This window comes from Falco peregrinus, chromosome 1 (genome assembly GCF_023634155.1).
Source record: "Falco peregrinus isolate bFalPer1 chromosome 1, bFalPer1.pri, whole genome shotgun sequence".
NCBI lineage: Eukaryota > Metazoa > Chordata > Aves > Falconiformes > Falconidae > Falco > Falco peregrinus.
In genome coordinates, this window is record NC_073721.1 from 70,584,953 (window position 1) to 70,593,543 (window position 8,591).

The 8,591-nt window shown below is 44.3% G+C and overlaps 1 protein-coding gene across 2 annotated transcripts in view; it reads right to left on the bottom strand.

The window, feature by feature from the left end:
* The window catches only part of ARHGAP5 (Rho GTPase activating protein 5), a 55,897-nt gene extending 48,115 nt beyond the window's left edge, over positions 1–7,782 (bottom strand). Inside the window, exons 1-2 of one of the 2 annotated variants that reach the window (XM_055797716.1) lie at positions 7,496–7,780; positions 45–151 (exon numbers count right to left, since the gene is read on the bottom strand). The gene's annotated coding sequence lies outside the window, so the exon portion shown is untranslated. Of the gene's footprint in view, positions 1–44; positions 152–7,495 lie in introns of both variants that reach the window. The other variant, XM_055797724.1, reaches the window with a different exon arrangement.
* Between the last annotated feature and the right edge of the window lie 809 nt (positions 7,783–8,591).

Sequence of the window (8,591 nt, forward strand, 5' to 3'; positions counted from 1 at the left end):
CCCCCTTAAACACAAGTTTATGAAGACCTAAAGTCCCAACTTACCCTTAGGAAAACAAGGTGCAAAGCAAGATGATTATCCTGCTGCAATCTTCCTGCAGTAATGCCACACATTTAAACAGTGTCCTTCAGTAAGTCCTTCCCTGAGGGATCTGAAAATGAAAAGTAAGAATCATTAATATTTTCAAAATTATGAAAGCAGCAGCAGCAATCAGAGAAGGTACAACACTTCACCTGTGCATGAGGATTGTTTTCCTCAATTTAAACCTATAAACAGAACTCAGAACTCATGTTGGTCTTCCTCTAAACTTAAGAGGGTTTAAATCCTGTAAGCACAGCTATTAATACTTGGGACAGAAAGGGAACAATTCTTCTTAAGTGACTGTGATTTCACAAGTTCAACTTGGTATTTTAACAATACCTAGGTTGCAGAAGCCTTTTCTGAAAAAAAAACCAAACGTAGTATCTCAGATAACAGATGTGAGTTATGCATATCACTAATCACTTGCACAAGAATTTGGAATTCTGAAACATCTAGAACATAGCTTTCCAAGTTGAAGGAAGTATAGTCTGTAAGTACAAAATATATAAAATTAATGTATGCTTAAATACATGTATATACATTTTATTACTGGGAAAAAGTACAATCTACCTCAAAACCCTTTTATCTGTAGTACAGCATTTCTTAATTAAAAGGCCTCACAGACTATGACAAATCAGAAATTGAAAGCATAATTATATTTGAAAATTGTAAATTCTCAACTAGGATACAAATTATTAGTATAACCTTGATAAGTGTTGATGATTGTACTGCAGGGATGCTGCTACAAAGTAACCAAAAATGGACCTCTCTTCCAGGGAACTTCTTCAGCTTGTACCCACACAAAACCCAGACTTTGAATGCCAAGCCAGTGAAGCACATATTAAGATGCAGAAAGAGAACTTGAGGCATTTGTAAGCCACATAACTAAGGAAAAGTGTCACTCTGAAGAAGGGTGCAGCACCACACTGTGCATGTGCTAAACATCACGTCAAGAAGGTATGGCAGAGCTTCTTCTTGTTTTGTTACTTATGATGATACTCTTAGTAATTCCACTTTTCTTTGGGAATAATACAGCTAATTTAAAAAGTCTAAGCTTTAGTAAACTTTCTTTGTGAACAGAAAGGGTTCAGCAATAGTGATAAGCAATATACCAATACCATAATAATACTTCAAGTCCAACTTGTTACCAAACGCCAAAATCATTAGGCAGCAGGCTACCAGTCCCACACTAAGCCTGGCTCAGCTGCAAAGCTAAACTCTTATTACTTGGAAGAGAACACAGGAGGTAAATAACTCCCTGCCCTTACCTCCTAGCTGTGGCACTCCTCTACGTCCACAGCTAGGCGAGCAGAACAGATAGTTGCAGGTGAGGAAACAAACTATGGGAGTCTGGAGAAGGGTACGTGGAAGAGCAGACAGATCACTAGAAAAGTTTCTCTGCCTGAAAGAATGCATCTAGTGCTTGGGGAAGGAACATCAGCCATTTTGCAATGCACACTACCACAAGAGAAAGCTCCAAGACAGGCCACCACAAGATGAGCCAGAAGCATTAATAGGCCAGAGAAAGCCCTATTTTCAAATACTTGTCTCCCCATGACTTCTGAGCAGAATTCTAAACATTAGCACAGAATACCATATTATTAGCAACTAATAAATACTAAAATAGTTAATACCTTATCATTTAGAAATTGTGGCTGCACAGGAACTTGTATGTGGGTCCATAGCCAAGAAAATCACTTACAGGTAAATAGTTCTGCGTAATGCTGAATACTTTCCAAAATTGCTTTCTGACCCTACACATGTTTACCACCTTCAGACCTAAAACGGCCAAAGCAGAAATGTTGTCTGAAAGACTCTACAGAATTGCTCATGACCAACAACCATTTAAGCAGCCACAAATAATGCCAATAGGGAAAGTAACAGTGTTTTCCCAGAGTCCTTTACTCACTCTGTAATGCTGTCTAAATGCAACAGTTTACAGACCAGTATTTTTAAGGGTTATTTTCAATTACCGTAGTCTTGTGATAATGTTTGTAAATTAGCTTGCCAAGTGAAGAAAAGCACACATGAGAAAAAGGGCCATCACAGTCTAGTCAGCTTTGCAGGGTATACGAATACACCAAGAGAAAGCTACTGTGACCTCTACAGTGGATCGTAAAATAAATTCAAACACATTAGATATCACTGAAATGGTTTGTAGGATGACTTTTGAATGCACAGCACACTCAAAAAACAAAGACCATGATCCCAAGGAAGTTACAGCTCTGGATTCAGGTTACTGCTCACAGAAAGTTCTTACACCAAGTCACCCCTCACTGCATTTTTTGAGAACCAAAACTTGGCATTGGAAAATATTCAATAAGGTATCCAAACTCCAAGACCTATCAGCACATCAGTAATTACAGCTCTACCCAAAACATACCAGAAAAACAAATCAACCATTTTCATTTCAAGAACCAGTAAAAAATCTGATGTTGATGTAGTTTAATGTAATTTGTTACTTCTCATTCAGTATTTACCAAGAGGTATCTTTCCACTGGAACAAGCATGAGGAATCTTCTCTTCAAATCAAAATCCTTTTTAGAAACTAAACCAGATACATAGTATACCAATTTCATCTTATCAACAACTTTACCAAAGTCTGACGAGGTCCTAGCCACTTCATGTGTCCTGTCTCCATTATTAACATGCCAATATTCTTCCCTTCACAAATGCTGCTAATCTTAAGTAACTGTAATCTCACTTATAAATACAGGTAAATACAATAAAAATAAGGGTAAAATACTGCAAGTACCAGCCAACACTAGGAAAAAAAAAGATTCAGATTGCTCATCGGGAAATATGCTTAATCAGGCAATAACAAGACAGTAATGGGCACTGCCTTGAAATGCCTTCAATAGTGATACTCTGACTGAAAAGCAACACAGTTTAAGTGGTATGGTGATTAGTCATGCTAGGTAAATGAAGGATAAGAATGGATTACCCCAACCATTGTTCATTTCAGATTCGGTTAGCATGATAGCCAACTACCATACCTGAAGGAGTTATGTAGCCTAGATAATTCTTTACATTTATTTAAAAAAAAGAGAAAAAACCTGACTGCCCAACTTCACATTACAAATTAGTGCAAAAATGCGGTTAAAAACAGAGGTTCAAAGCTTTTAGTTCTTACTAGGTTCACTAAATTCCTCCTATTAGTAGCAATACTCTCAAGACCGCCAGTGTTTTACGAAAAATGAAATCAATGCCTAAACTCTATTTCTAAACTCAAAACAAAACATCATACTTTAACTGGAATCTCGCATTCCAGGGGGCATCTGTTATCATTGTTGCTGTTAAAAAACACAAAACTAACCAAAACCCCCAAAGCAACCTATAATACAAGTAAGATCAAGGTACAACGAACAGGTAAACTGCAAAGGTTCAAATTATCAGTGCTAAACTAGTCTGAGCTTAGGCATCTCAAGTTACGTATCTACAGATTTCCGAGAATTTGACAGCACTCCATCTAGGTTCAAAGCCAATATTTTAACAGGAAAGGGAACAGTACAAGTTTAAAAGAAAAATAAATTCATATCTTTGCACAGGAGAAGCTCCTACTAAAGACATGTATAGTGCTCACAGAAGTTCCTTAGTGCAAGACTACCTGATCAGGCTTATTTACAAAGTTATTCAGGAAGAACACAAAAGAACCAATGGGAGAAATTTTACAAAGGGGACCCAAGAAAGAACTGGTAAAAAAAAGAAGAAGCAGGTGAGGAAGAAGGGATCAAGGTAAGGAGTGAAAAAGAGCTAAAACACATTTCCTGCAAAAATTTACATCCTGGCAGCAGCAACCTAACAAATTTCACTGATCCACATATCTGGATATTTTAATGTTATTTTGCATGGCAGTATAGAACCCAGGACCCAACACCCAAAGTTTTGAGACCTAATTCAAACAGTAGTCTGTTCTTTGACCTTGTACAGGCCGTATGTATAATTTCTACTTGTGTAAAATGAGAACACTGGTTACTCATTTCTTTTTTAAGTTATGAAATGAGCAAGTGAAAAGGCATATGTAAGCAGTAAAAAATATTCTGCATAAAAATTAGCCAACTTAAATTAATGCCAAGATGCAACAACATACACAATTTCCAAAATTGTGCATGCAGGTATTGGTCTTACTTTTTTAAATGCAAACAGCCTTCTCTTACACTTACATGTCAACTGATGCAGGATTGCAAAGATGCATGGGAATTGCAACTAAAAGTCAAAGAAATAACTCTAATGTACCACAAAATGTAATGTGCAGAACTAGCAACAGTTTAATTATTTCAGCTTCCAGTATGTGTTGGTGACTAGAGAAGCACAGTTAAAACTTTAATTCAAAATAAATTGACTATAATTGGTTCAGATTTTCCTCCAAGGAATTCTGAAATCATTTTTTCTTGGAATATTTCGTTAAAATCCATCAATATACGGAAGTGATGAGAGGGTTCAACCAACAATCTGTAAAACATAATACCTTTAAAACTGATGAAAAAAACAAGGATACTCCAGTTCACTTACACTGACCTTTAGGTTAAAATGTTCAGGGAATTAAAAAAAAAAAAGAAAAGAAAAAAAGAAAAAAAAAGAAACGATAGAGTTTTGTGCGCCCATTAAGACAGAAAGAAATACAACAGACAGAGAAAATCTTGACGGTCCTAGTTCTGAATTCCCCGTGTTATCAGGACTACCCGAAAGTAAACTTTTTCTTATAGCTATGAGTACGGTGGAGTACTTCAAAAGCAACATGCAGCTTAGGTCAGCTCCTGCATTATTTACTTTAAACATGTAGTTAAAAGGGACAGACCCGCCGGCAGCTCGCCGCGGTCGGGCCGGGCCGGGCGGCGCGGGACAGGCACGCTTACAAAGCCCCCTAGCGGCCGAGACTGGGACCAGCAGCTCGCGCCAGCACGGCGCACCGTCCCCGAGCACGGGCACGGCGAGCTCCCGGGAAGAGCATTTCTTTCCTTATCACCCGGCGAGAATGCAGCACGGGCTCTGCCTGCCTAGGTGCGTCACGGCCACCGACGTGACTGTTCTCGGTTTGCTCACGGACACAGCTACGCCGGCGGGACTCAACGCAGAATATTCGGCTTCGCAAACTTCCGTTCCTTCAGCGAAGGTCTGCGAGTGTCCTCCTGAAGGATGCCTTACACGCTAAGAACACACCGCCACATACCAGTCTACTATGAGTAGTGGAGTGTTTTGAAGTTTTACACAAAATACTCCTGAAGGACGCCAGTACACGCGATTTATCTTCTGTTAAGGCAATGCTTCTGGAAGTCTTAAGATCCCATCAGCATACTTCTAATATTGCTATTAAACAGAATGGAATTATTTTTGCGCTATCTACTCAAATAACAAGTCCCAAAGGGGAAGTTATACAGAACAATCTATTATTATGATCAGTGCTTTTCTCTCCTACAAAGTTTGCACACGTAGAAACACCTACAGCTTTAGGAAAGCACGTTTTACCTTTAACCTCAAAAACATGTGCAGCCTCTGATGCTGTTGGTGCTAAATATAGCATTTTAAAACAATTTAGTCTCAGCCCAAAGTATTTAATTGGATTATGTTACACATGCAACACCTTAGCTAAAATAAAGTCCAATACCAGGGAGTGGTAGGCATTTGGTTGCAATTATTTACATTTTTACAATGCTGGCAGCTGCTTTCTATAGGGATACTTTAAAAAAAGAAAAGCATACTACTTAAGCTCAGTATGTTCCAAGCTTAAAAGCAACTTGTTATACTAACACAAGCTAGTGATAACGTAACAAATGCTTAAACAATTTCTGATACTTGTAGTACCACAGACTCCTTCAAAAAACTACTGTATTTACATCATACTTCCCAAGCTCTAGTAGCACTGAGTTTCAGTAGAGTGCTATAAATAGATTTTTGAGAATTTTAGCACTTCCTTAAAAATGATTTTCAAAGCAGCACAAAGGAAAATAAACCCTTGTAAAAATGCACCTGGATGGATCATTTAATATGCTCATTTTAGTTATGTACTATAAATTTAAAATATATACGGTTTTTGAGAAAGCACTTAACTCTGGCCACTGATGTCACTGCTGAAAACAGCTGTCATACTGAAGAATCTCAGGAAGGTAAGACAACACAAGGGAAAAAAAGCTGCCTATTAATTCCTCATTCATTTATGACATAAGTATACAAGTACCAGTGCTGTAACTGGCTTCAATGCACAGGTTTAAAATGGACGTCCAATTGACCAGCAAACGCTGTTCCCTCCTGTTTTTACTCTGCAGTGTAGAGTTTTTAAATTTCTGTCAAGGATCTTTATTAAGAAAGAAATAACCCTCCAGTTATCTGCATGACACTGAACTAAAGAATACACACATACCCCCACAGGCCTATTTTGGTCTAGATTAAAAACGTTTCCCTCCTACTTATTAAGGAAATATTCCATGCTGTTATCAAAAGCGATACAGGAGAGGGCAAAAGGGGGGTAGCGAGGAAGGGTGGGGTGTATTCTGGAGGGAAGGTGACAAGTATGTCTTCCTTTTACAAGTAAATGGTCTTTCTTCTATTTTCAATTAAAACAGCAGTTTACAGTCCTTGTGGCCTAAATTTGGAACAGTGTGGCATTATATCTGTATATCTGGTGCTTTCCTTGGGTGGAGAGAGTCTAAAGGTTATGCTGGTCGAAGGGATTCAAAACGCTTGAAAGCTGCAACACTGCAACTGGCTACCCTATTTCAAAGCCTTAAAATCCACCTGGTGGAAAAACAGAAATGCACACACATCATTAGGAGAGTGAAGTTTTCTGAAATTTAATATCGAGCAATATTTGAAGGTGAAAGGAAGGAGGAGAGGAACTGACAACTGTTCAAATTTAGTAGAGAAGGAAAAGAACAGATAAGACAAGAATGAGTAAAGGGGGCGACGAGGAGGAAAAGAAGTACAGAGAAAGGAGAACAGAAAAGGGGGGGGGGCAGCAGGAATGGAAGAAGGGAGGAAGCTGAAGGAGTAGGGGGAAGAAGGGAATGAGGAAGGAAGAAAAGAGGAGCAGGGAAGCTCCCCTTCCTGCCTTCCTCCCTCCCTGGAGAGCCGTGACCAGCTGGCAGCCTCGTACAGCAGGCTCAGACCCTCCCATTGCTCAGGCCTTCATCACCTGTCTGGGACCAGGCACTCCGCTCCCTGCCCTTCCCGGCTCCCCTCCCTCGCACGGAGGTGCCGAGGGGGCCGTGCGGGGGAAAGGGGGAGGGGGGGCTGGCTCCCCTCTCCCCACGCCAGCCCCAGCCCTTTGAACTGGTTGCAGCCAGCGGCCGCCGCACCAGCTCGCCAGGCTCCGGCCGCCTCCTCCTCCCCCCGCTCCCCTTCCGCCTGCCGGGCCGGCCGCCCCGCTCCGGGCCGCCGGGCCGGGCCGGGTCCCGCGGGACCGGATTCCTCCCCTCACCTCGCGCCGTCGGGATCCGGCTCCTCGGCGGCGGCGGGAGCGGCAGCATTCCCGGGACGCTCTCTCCACGCCGGCGCCCCCGGCGGCTTTTCCTCCCCGCGGGGCTCTCTCCGCTCTCCGGCCCGCAGCTCCCGAGCGCTCCCGGCCGCCGCAGCCCCGTCCCACCTCTCCGTTCCCTCCCCGGCGCTCTCGGCTCAGTAATGGCGGCCGCCGAGCTTCCCCGGCTCTCGCTTCGCTGACGGAGTCTCTCTCTCCCCCTAACTTTACCTCAGCAGCTTCCCTCCCCTCCCCCCCTCCCTCCCGCCGCCGCGGCTCAGCGCGCGCCCGCCCGGCCAGCTGCGCGTGCGCGGGGAAGCGCCTCTTCCTGCTGCCGCTGGAATCCCTGGGAAGCCTGGGAGAGTGCGCGCGGCCGGCGACCAGCTGCGCGCGCCCGCGCCCGCGGGCCGCTCCGCCTGCCCCCCTCCCTTTAGCGGCCCGCGCGGGCGCGCGCGTAGGCTGCCCCAGTGGCTGCGCGAGTAGCGTAGAGAGCCGGCAGGCTGAAGGACCGCGAGTTCGAGTCCTGCCTCGGCAGCGACACACGGTCGGGACGCCGCCCAGCTCCGCACTGCGTCCGGCGAGAGGGCTACCGCGCAACTTCGCGTGGCCTTGCCCTGCCATAACACGGCGCTTCTTTTGGGTTTTAATCACGGAAAAAACGAGGGCTGGCAGCAGAGCCCGCTCTGCGGCCTACAGCCGTACCCTCTGCCTGCAAGGGGGCCGTAGGGCACTGCTTCGCCAGCCGTGCCGCCTGCCTTTGACAATTCAGAACCCCATCGAGCAGCCAAATGTCACACATGCTTTCCAGCACCATCCCCATGCGCCGCCATGTTGCGGGTGGCCGGCGGGAGGTTGGAATCCTCCTGCCGGTCCCGCAGGCCTCCCGGGTTGTGCCTGCGGCCTGTGGTGGCTGTGTGGCCTGTGGGGCGCTGGTGGCTGTGCGGCCGCCTTGGGCGCTGGGTTCCCCTGGGGGTGCTGGGTGAGGCACTGGACGCGGGGAAAGAACGAGTAAGCAGGTGCTAATCCGTTCTGTCCCTTGCAGGGAACAGGGCACCTGTGC